Genomic DNA, 10,608 nt, shown 5'->3' with positions numbered 1-10,608 from the left:
ACAGTTTGTCTTGGTCATTAAAGAGTTTAAAAAGGTTGCAGAAGAACTCAGTCTCAGCTGGTGTCAGCTACTGTATAAAACCCTCACTGTGAGTTAATCACAAAAAAAAAAAAAAAAAAAAAAAAAAAAATTTATGTAGCCTTGACATTCATTACCTTCTGGAGCAAGCTGTGCTTTGATATGCAGAAACAACTGCACAGTTTGTCTTGGTCATTAAAGAGTTTAAAAAGGTTACAGAAGAGCTTAAGAAAAGGGAACAAATTCTTCCATTACACTGATATGACTCCATTATAATTTGAAGCTCTGTGAAATTTTAGAGCTAGATTACCTCTGGAGCATCCGAATGCCAAAATGGAAGAAGTGCCAAAGCCTACTGCTAGATCCACAAATACTGTGACTGCTTCAATTACTGTCAGGAAGTCTCCTCCGAAAATGTATCTGTCACTAGGAGAGGAAAGCTGAATTGTACAGCATTCTCTATAGACACACCATAGTAGGAATCACAATATAGTACAACACTATATAGTGCTAGGAATCACACTCTGCAATCCTATCTAATTACATGAGGGAAACTCTAGAAAGTCTGCAGTACAAGCCCATACTCTAGAATTCCCTACAGAAAAAATTGAAGGTACAGGCCAGAAGATTCTGACAACCCGTGGCTTTATCAGGAATGTCTCTGGATTGGGGGTGGCCAGGTTTAAGACTTTTTTGTTTTAAAAAAAAAAAAAAAAAAAAAAGTTTTTTTTTACCTCAAGCAGGCGAGTCCGAGAAAGCAAATGAAAAAAACAAATATTTCCATACATAGGGCAACTGTAATGCCATGATTAATCCTGAGTGATGTCATGTGTGAATGGGGGATTACGGAGGAGTAAAGTAGTTGCAGAATATTACATTTGAACAGGATTTTTTTGGGCTGCAGTATAGTATAAAATGACTATAAATACCCTCCTTGTGGAGTCAGCTGTGAGGTGAGCATGCCTAGCCAAAGAATAAGTTTACTTTAAAAGGTTTTCCTGAGCAAGGTTTACAGTACCTTGGTACTTTACCTCCTCTGTATAAAATGAGAAGTACCTCCATTACCTTGTGCGTCTACCAATGTTTATAAATGCACTATTTTACTAAAAAACAAATATAATTTGTGATGGTTTTTACATTTTTTTTTCATACAGATATACAACCATGGCAAATGTCAACAAAAATCTATGTTTTTTTATGAGAATGTATAAAACAAAAGTATATAAAATAGGATGTCTATATGTGTTGTAACTCATTATCTATAAATGTACACAAAATACACAAAGCTTCTTACCTAGTCCAGTCAAAAAGAGGTAGTCAACGGCAATTCCAATGTAGAAACATTCAGGAAGAAGGAGGAGTAGGAATTCGAGTAGAGGGAGAGAAGCAGAAAAGACACATTTAGCAAACATTTAATATGTGTAGAATACACTTGCATCACAAATATGCTATTCCAACAAAGTACTTTACATTCTCTGACCAAATACCACTTTCCAGATGACCTGGCGATGGAGAAGAAGGTAATAAACACCTGAGAAATCTGCAGCTGCACTGATATCTCCTCACTATCTAAGATAATACAACAGGGCTATAGTTTATCACTCTATTCTAAAGCTGGCATAACAATCTTCAATACAGATACAGTCTTGTAACAAATATGCAGATCAAATATTCCTATTTCTCAGCTATCTTGTATACTTGTGCCAGGTCAATATAAACACGTCAGAACACTGAACAGATGCTCCACACAGCACCACCAGTAATCACTACCGCTTTCTAACAGTGGCTGGTGCAAGCCGCTTACTTTGACAGGATATAAACGTTTTTAAGATTTAAATACAGTGGATCTCCCCAGCCCTTTTTAGCCGGGCATCCCACCCAGGACTTTTCAGTAACCACCCGGCTGTTTGGGTCACAATACAGGTCCACTGCCTACAGCTCCTACCCATTTTACAAAAACAAAAATTAAACAAAAACCTGGGGAGAATACTGTAAATATTTTGGAAATTTAAATAAAAATAATTAAATAAGTTACAAAATGAAAAATACCACTAGTGTAAGTGAATATGGCTGAAGGTTATCCTACTTGTTACATGAAATACATCGCTGAAATACAACAGATGGTCGATTAGACCAGTGTTTTTCAACTTTTTTTGAGCCACGGCACATTTTTTTACATTGAAAAAATCCTGCGGCACACCACAAATCAAAAATGTTACAAAATGACACTCTGTAGCTAATTCTTTTGTCTCTAAGAATAAACAAGAAAACTGTTACCTACTGCCACCCACTGACATGGAAGAGTATTACATTACTCTGCCAGTCACTACAGCACAGACACTCGACAATTGTAATTAGATAATTTCCCACGGTACACCTAAAGATCTCTCATGGCACACTAGTGTGCCGCAGCACAGTGGTTGAAAATCACTGGATTAGACTGTATAAGAAGTGGGCAAACCTTTTCTAGATGACAAATCTGCTTTCAGGTTTAATTAGAAAAATACATTTCAAACTGCTGAGCCATTGCAATGAGATCTACTTTGAAATACCTTTGTCGTAGCTGTGACAGAACAATGCTGCCTCACAGTGGACAAATATAAGTATTACAATGTCTCATTAAAAAGCAATGTCCATTATACAGGTTACCTGTACACCACCCAAATGTACAGTACACAGCAACCACATACACTGAGCCCTGTCAATGCTTTCAATCTTTAATATAAAACTTTACCCAAAGTGTAATACCTGTCACAAGCTTGGACATCCTGGAGCAGGTATATCATGAAAAAAATGTACAAGTTACCATCAGTGGAGAACATAAAAAAAAAAAAAAAAACTAAAGCTATTCGTATTACATAGGGATGTCCTGGATTTGCCCTAAAATCAGGTATAGCAAAGGGTTGCCTAGAGAAGGTTTAGTGCAGAGTAACACTTGCTTTATTCCTCCTCACCCTAAGAGTTAGCGCTCACCTCCTGGTATTTGGGTGGACCTTGCACATTCTCGCATACAATGATTGATTTGACAATAAAACATACAAAAAGAACATTATGGTCATTCCTGTGTACTTCCCTACTGGAAGTATGTCCTTGATGTGTGCTCTTGTAAAACATGATGATAGGAAACTGATTTGAAAGATTCAACTAATAATTATAAATGATGGTTTTATGTAATACATTTCATGAGACCTAACACTAGGTCAACATACGTTTTTTTGTATGATTTAAGATCAGTTTCCAAGATTTACTGTGTCACCTAACAGAAAATGTGACAAAGTGCGGAGAGAAATTTATTTAAAATATTTTTGAGTATTCTTTACAATTACATGAAAGGAATATTATATTATTATATAATTTCACTTGTAAACTAAGTTAAAGAAATATTCCCCTGCAAACCTAAAATTTTACCTTGTCAAATATACAGCCTATACAGCTCAAGGAAATCAAACCCAGCATTTCTACCTGAATGTTATTACAGGAGCAACATAAGTTTAAATCAAAGGCCATTTTTTATGTATTGAGGTAAAGGTTTGCTGCTACAGATATATACAATCTACTTGAGCACACTGAAGATAATATCAGACTGTCCAAAAGGTGGCAGAAGCACACCACTTATCATGCAGAACATTCAATGCACACAGCGACACCTACTGCACATACGGAAAGGTTGCAGAGGAAGTTTTTTAATCGCAGAGGACCTTTATTAGGCGGGTGATCACCAGTTTGAGGACATAATACTCCAATAATCTAAAATTCAGCTATAAGGGAATCAAAAAAGCACCTAAAGCAGAGTAAATGTTGAAGAAAAAAAACCATCGGTCGTAAAACATTATAGAAGGAGAAAGAAAAGAATACTGGGATACAGATAATGAGATCTATGTACATTATCTGTATATCAGCCACCTATATAGAGGTCTGCCCTTAACATTCAACAATACACACACATTCATTTACAGTTTTATCTATTTTAATGCTTTTTTTTTTTTGCTATAGTTACTATTATGTATGAGATATGTTTACACACTTAATTGCTCTTCCTTCCTTTTTGCTTTTCCCTATTGCAGCTTCTCTAAGGGGCAGTAATACATAAAAGTACTGCTGGAAAAAGCCACACTCCTCCATGCCACCCCTGTGCCATTTCCTGAAATGTCCATGTTGGCTGCTGCTTAAAACTGCTCTGAATTGTGTCCAAAAATACACAGCGCTAATGAACGGTAATGGTGCTCAATGGTCGTCCTATAGATTGTAAGCTCCTCGGGGCAGGGTCCTCTTCTCCTCCTGTGTCACTGTCTGTGATTTGTAACACCTATTTATTTACAGCGCTGCGTAATATGTTGGCGCTATATAAATCCTGTTTATTATTATTAATAAAAATAATAGGTGTTATTAGGCACCTTCATTCAGTGCAAGGACTAATAATAATCCAATAGATGACCAGAGCAAATAAATAAAACACACACACACTATCAGTGTTTCACAAGCAGGTTTTCTTCAGAAATTGCTAGAGGTTCCCGAAGCAATGTACAATTTGTGATTCAGGTCAGTTTTACAGATACTAATGATCTTTTTGGCTATCTGTAGAGCTGACATTCTTTCCATTGGCCAGCAATGTAAGAGACATTCTTCCTACTGATCACCACACTAATATACAGTGAGTTGTGGATATAGTAATTACAGCAGGGGATCCCTGAAGACCAGAGAGTTACTTCAAGTGGTTCCCCTAAGTGTAAAAGGTTGGAAAACACTGCTCCATACCTGGGATATAGAAGAGCTGCCATCAATATATGTCCCGCATGGTGTACAGCGCAGCACCTAAAGCAGGGGTATCAAACTCTGGCCCCCTCAACGACCTTTTTCTTGGCCCCCAATAGAATTCATAATAAAAATTGCAGCTGGTCCGCTGCTACAGCAATCCGTAACAGCGGGCCAGCTGCAATTCATATTAAGCTGCTGTTCTAGAGACGGGACTGATGCCGCTACTACAATTCCCGGCATCACTCGTGTCTATAGAGCAGCGGCCTCTCTGCGTATGAGTTGCCCTTGAGTGGCCCCACATGTTATAGATGCAAGTAATGCTGGGAATTGTAGTAGTGACATCACTAGTGTCTATTGAACAGCAGCCTACACATGGACCCCATGAAGTTTATACTGACAGGTAATCCAGAAAATTGTGCCAGAGAATGCAATGTGAAACCAAATGAATGCAGCAATTCACATTTGGATTCACATTCTCTAGCAAAGTAAAACAATTTGAAAAAACAATAAGAAGAAACAAGACTACTAAACCCTACTATACTACTGACAACCATGCAGATTACACCAAAGTGAAAGAAAGTAAATCCAAATGATTTCTCTTCTGCGTAGCTTAATGTGGTCTTTTTATTTTTCTATCATGCAGTAAAATTAAAAAAAAAAATCTTATGCCTCTTTCTCTATTATAGGCTTGTTCCAAATTGAATATTAAGCAAAACCTCTGTGTTTCCATATGAAAATGTGTTATATCTAATAAGAAGGAAAAACTTCCTCAAGTTTTTCAATAAATATCAAGTTTGGCCCGGGACTTGGTGTAAGTTTTTAATTTCAGTCCTCTGTGTAGTTGAGTTTGACGTCCCTGACCTAGAGCATGAAAGCTTGATCATCTCAGCCTTCTCTAAGATCAATGGGCTTGTCTCTGCCTCCCGGGCTCTCAGAATTCGGGCCAAGATGTAAATATTATATATAAATCACATTAAATATTTCATATTGCCAATATGGAAATGGTTAGCAGTCCTAAACATACATAAAATGCATACAAAAGTATTGTACATTGCCTTTAATCTACACACCGACTTTTTTAGGAATAAAACCACAGAACATGACCTGGAAGTGTCAAGTCAGAGGAAAGCACATAGAGAAGCTTGTTATGCTATCAAGAGAATTAGGGAATTTTCAGAAGCATTTTTTACCAGAAGTATAATTAAGAGTAATTTACAGGTAGAGTACTTGCACACCTATAAAAGTACTGACTCTCAAGATGTTCAAAGTGTATCTAGACAGAAAATGGCTCTTTCCTTTGCCATCTTTTGTCAGTCTGCACTAGACATACCATTATAACTACGCTTATTACATTATTAATCTGCATTATTAGGGAATACTTTTCATAAGTCATAAGAATTTTAATTGGAGAAAAATGGTTGATTAAGTGATAAGTATGGATCCCTATGAAAACACAGCATCATTTTTATATTCCAGTCTTTTCCACATCTTGGTGGAAATGTTAAGCTTGTATGTGCTTATACAAACCAAGTGGAATGTTTTAATTCACATCTTTTATGTGAATATCAGTCGTTAGCTGTATGCAGAGACTAAATAAGCAAACATTTGTATCAAGTTAAAATAGCTTGCTAAGGCTATGTAAAAAATATAATGCATGCAGTTGCTGTGCTTTATACCCAACACATGACCACCTGATTTGAAGTTCATTTGTAGGTGGCAGCTATTACACATTGAATGGGATAGCACACAGAAAAACAGAACGCATACAGTACTGCATTAGAGAAAGATATTACACTGCAGTGCATTAGTGAGAACATGACGCATACATTTCCTGATATTTATGTGAAGTGGATGTACCACACAGGGTAAACAAGGTATAACTATATAATAACGTTTATAACTTTTAAACATATCATTCCACTGAATATATATGTAACCGCAGATGTTACAGTCTGTGAAAGTTCAAATCAAAACAATCAGGAGATCCCAAGATACAGGTAGATTAGGATAAATGCAAATCTAACCTTTCCTAGAAAGTCATAAATAACCGACTCACTGTCTAAACCTCTGTATTGGGCACCAAGGTCTTCTTACATTAGTATTCTAACCTCACCTATACAAGTTTATATGTTTCCATTAGGCAGCACTTTGGTGTGGCCCTAACCAGGGCGACACCAAAAGTGCTGCCTTACCTAATATCGGGAAATGTATGTCTGATGACACCGACATGTAATAAATGCTTATCAAAGTGAACTCTTTTCATATCAAGTTTGCTAGTCTAAAAATGAACCTGTCCCATCTACACGTCAGATGTGTGAATATTGCCCGAGATGAATGGTCATGCTTATCCCAGGTAAGAATCTGAAATCTGTACAATGGTCACCTGACATCATTCATGGATATGCAAGGATGGATCTAGGAACGACCTATGGGGAATGCTATACAAGTCAAGAGAGGGGAACACAGCAGGGTCCAGCTCATTTGCCTCGATCACGCCACCCCCCCCCCCCAATCCTAATAGAATGGGTGCTCATCTGATGGGTCGATTCCAGTACAAAATTGAGCAGAAGGCTAAAATTGAGCAAAAGGCAAAAATGAGCAGAAGGCTAATTTTGTACAAAATTATAGAAATAAATCTCTGACTGCCAGACTGCTTAAGGGACACATAAAAGCACAGAAGCTGAATCAATCAATCAAGTTACACTGCATTATTCCACAATGCAAATCACATATCTGCATATCTTACTTCCTGCCTTTGATCTTTAGCAAAGTATAATCTGTTTGACAGCCAAACAATAATAAATGGAGCCTTTGTTTTTAGCAAGCCGTGACCTTGGTGGTTCTGTAGGTTTACTTCCACTGTATAAAATTCATGAATATTTTTAAAACAAAAAACTCTGTGCCTGATGGAAGTAATAAAGCTCTCCCATTAATCTTTACATTATAGATGTCCGTTCTTTAGGAAATATTTTCCTGTTACCCTGAGAATGTTTAGGCCTTTAGAACAGTTTATGAATTTCGTGCTGCACTGCTGGTCTGTACTGGAACACACTGGGGAAATGGTGACGCAAAGCAGGGAAGCAGTAAACTTTGGCAGAACCACCCGTTGGGCTTGTTTGTTAATTATGGCTCAAATGTCGTATAGAATGGAAATGTACTACTGTTTTAGGTAACCGTTGTTTGTCTTTCTTTTTTCCATTCACTTTTATCCACTCACCTTCCATTCCATGACATTTGTAAATAAACAGTTCTACCCCCTAGACACGGCACTGTGTCTAGCTATTGTGTACCTCTAGAAGTTGCTCCATTGCTCCAGTCCCATTTCTTAAAATCCCTCTCTGCTCCTCCAACAACCTGTTGACTTTCTCACTCACAACCTCTTACCAGGTCGCTTCTACCCTAAACACATTATACACACAAACCAAGGCCAGATCACATATCTTCAAACTTGTCTACTCATCCTAGTTGTTGTTTTTTTTTTTTCTTCTTCTTTTACATATATTTGACCCTATTTATTATACATTATTTATGTTGCCACTACAACATTTAAACTTTTTATATTTATTTTTGTTCTATTTAAAATACAGTACTAGCTGCCGGTAAGGATTCATTAGGATGGGTGCCAACAATTTTTTTTTTTTTTGCTAATCGATTCATGAGTTTATTACCACAGTTTGCAATGTGAAAGAAAATTCTCCTCCAAGATATTTAATATTCCTCAACCATTCAGATAGAAGCCATCTAAACAAAGCTAACAAGAGAGTTGAGTAAAATCAGAATGAGATCACCATCCATCCTGAGATTTAAAAAAGCCCAGTACAAAGAACTCTACTACAGCGCTGTCCGATGTCAAGCTGGATGTGGCAGACTTTATTCTGTCGCTTTCTTTCTGTGTCCGGACAGCCGTACATTAGCATATTTGCTTACTGTGAAGGATTAGCTTGGAGCCTGGAATCTCATTTTATACCCCTTTGTATTGACAGTATAAATACAGTAACCAAGCCAAAGTCCTCTGCTAGGCAAGTTAAACTGAAAAGCTTTTTATATTTCATAAAATATTTAGACAATTACATGAGATGCCAGAAAAAACATACAGATATAAAAAAAATAGAATCCTTTAACTTAAATCTCAGCTAATATACAGGTTTTATAATAAGGTCTCTGGCTACTATTGGTTGAAAAACTGTGACTCTAGAATAGATTGGGGCTGTGTATTATGACACAAGTGTTAGATTTTATCACAATATATTGTGATATTGTAAGCAAGGCAATATACTGCAATTTTTAATATTGGAAAACGTTAATAGTATAGAGAAAGCTGCAACTGGCGATCCTGGTTCCTTCTCAGCCAACCTGCCACCATTAAAATCTAGAGATTGTGGCCAGTATTGCAGCACTATTGCTTGAAAACAATGGATTGACTTGACTCCTTGATATCACCATTGCCTGTTTTCAACATAAATATTGTGTTGTTAAGCATAGCAAAGATCATAGTTCCTTAATTAAAGTTTTACAAAACTATTTATTAATTTTTACACCCCTGGAATAGATAGGGAACACATATGTGAGGAATATTTATCATGTAATATATTATGCTTTCTCCTGTTTAGTTTTTAAGACATTTCCTTATCTTTTAGAAGAACAGAAAAAATAAAAGATGCCAAACTACTGGATTAGCCATATGCTATTAAAAATCTGCCAACCGGAGGCTTGAGTAGCCGCAGAGAGGGTTAGAAGGAAACAGGGGCTAAACAAATTCAGGTGCCTTACTCTATACACGCTATATCTTGCTTTCAATATTATGGTGTTCTATAAACAGCCCTTTACACATTTCCTCCAACCTTGACCCTTAAGTCACCTTATTAATTTTCATGTAATTACCAAATGGTTAGGCTCTGCCCATCAGATGACCAGTCACCACTATCAGCTACATGCCCCCTAGTGTAAGGCTACGTACACACACAATAACGGTCGTTGGAAAAGATCTTTCGACTGCAAGACAAACGACTGATAGATGAATGAATGAGTGATGTACATGTTCTGTTCTATGGAAAGGGGAGCAGGGGCTAACGAGCGAGCGACATCCCGCTGCACTTTCTCCCCTTCACTTGCATTACGGTCATTCATGGACTTGCCACACCACATGTATATGTGTCAGATTCTAGTGCGAGCAGAGCCGTGAACAGCTCATATCACCTGATAATCATCTGGCATGGAAGAAAATGATTAAATGCAGTAACATCTGTCTGAATTAGAATTTAGAAGAACAGATTCATTTTTACCGTATCAGAACAGTGTTAAAGGGATAAAACCTGTTATGTTATTGTTGTTCAAGTAAACCACCTCAAAACAAAACCAAAAACATTTTGGTTTAAGGCCTTATTATCCTAGCTTTATGATTATTATTAACTCGTATTTATATAGTGCTGACATATTACACAGCGCTGTACAAAGTCCATAGTCATGTCACTAACTGTCCCTCAAAGGGGCTCACAATCTAATGTCCCTACCATAGTCATATGTCATCTATACAGTCTAAGGACAAACTAGGGGAAGCCAATTATCTAACTGCATGTTTTTGGAATGTGGGAGAGGACCCCATAACATTACAAATCTTCAGTACCACCAACAGAAGTCGTCCTGCTAGGTTATTCTATATTTTACAATCCAAGTTAACCCTTCCACAATTCACAGGGACAGAGAAACATCTCTGAAACTGAAACTGCCAAAAACAATAGTTTACTGTTACCAAATCTGAATGAATATTCTGTTTAAGCTAAATAATCGTATTAATCATTTTGTGACAAAACCTTAGCAGATGGTTGGGAGAAACCA

General features: G+C 37.0%; 1 protein-coding gene across 2 annotated transcripts in view; it reads right to left on the bottom strand.

The window, feature by feature from the left end:
• Positions 1-10,608, bottom strand: part of TSC22D1 (TSC22 domain family member 1) — a 53,903-nt gene that overhangs the window by 17,223 nt on the left and 26,072 nt on the right. Inside the window, exon 1 of one of the 2 annotated variants that reach the window (XM_072410134.1) lies at positions 1,313-1,337. The exons of the other annotated variant lie outside the window; for it this stretch is intronic. The gene's annotated coding sequence lies outside the window, so the exon portion shown is untranslated. Of the gene's footprint in view, positions 1-1,312; positions 1,338-10,608 lie in introns of those variants that run through there. 2 annotated transcript variants of the gene reach the window in all.

Source organism: Pyxicephalus adspersus, chromosome 1, assembly GCF_032062135.1.
Source record: "Pyxicephalus adspersus chromosome 1, UCB_Pads_2.0, whole genome shotgun sequence".
Lineage (NCBI taxonomy): Eukaryota > Metazoa > Chordata > Amphibia > Anura > Pyxicephalidae > Pyxicephalus > Pyxicephalus adspersus.
The sequence above is the reverse complement of the archived record's forward strand: the minus strand, read 5'-3'. Positions and strand labels throughout refer to the sequence as shown.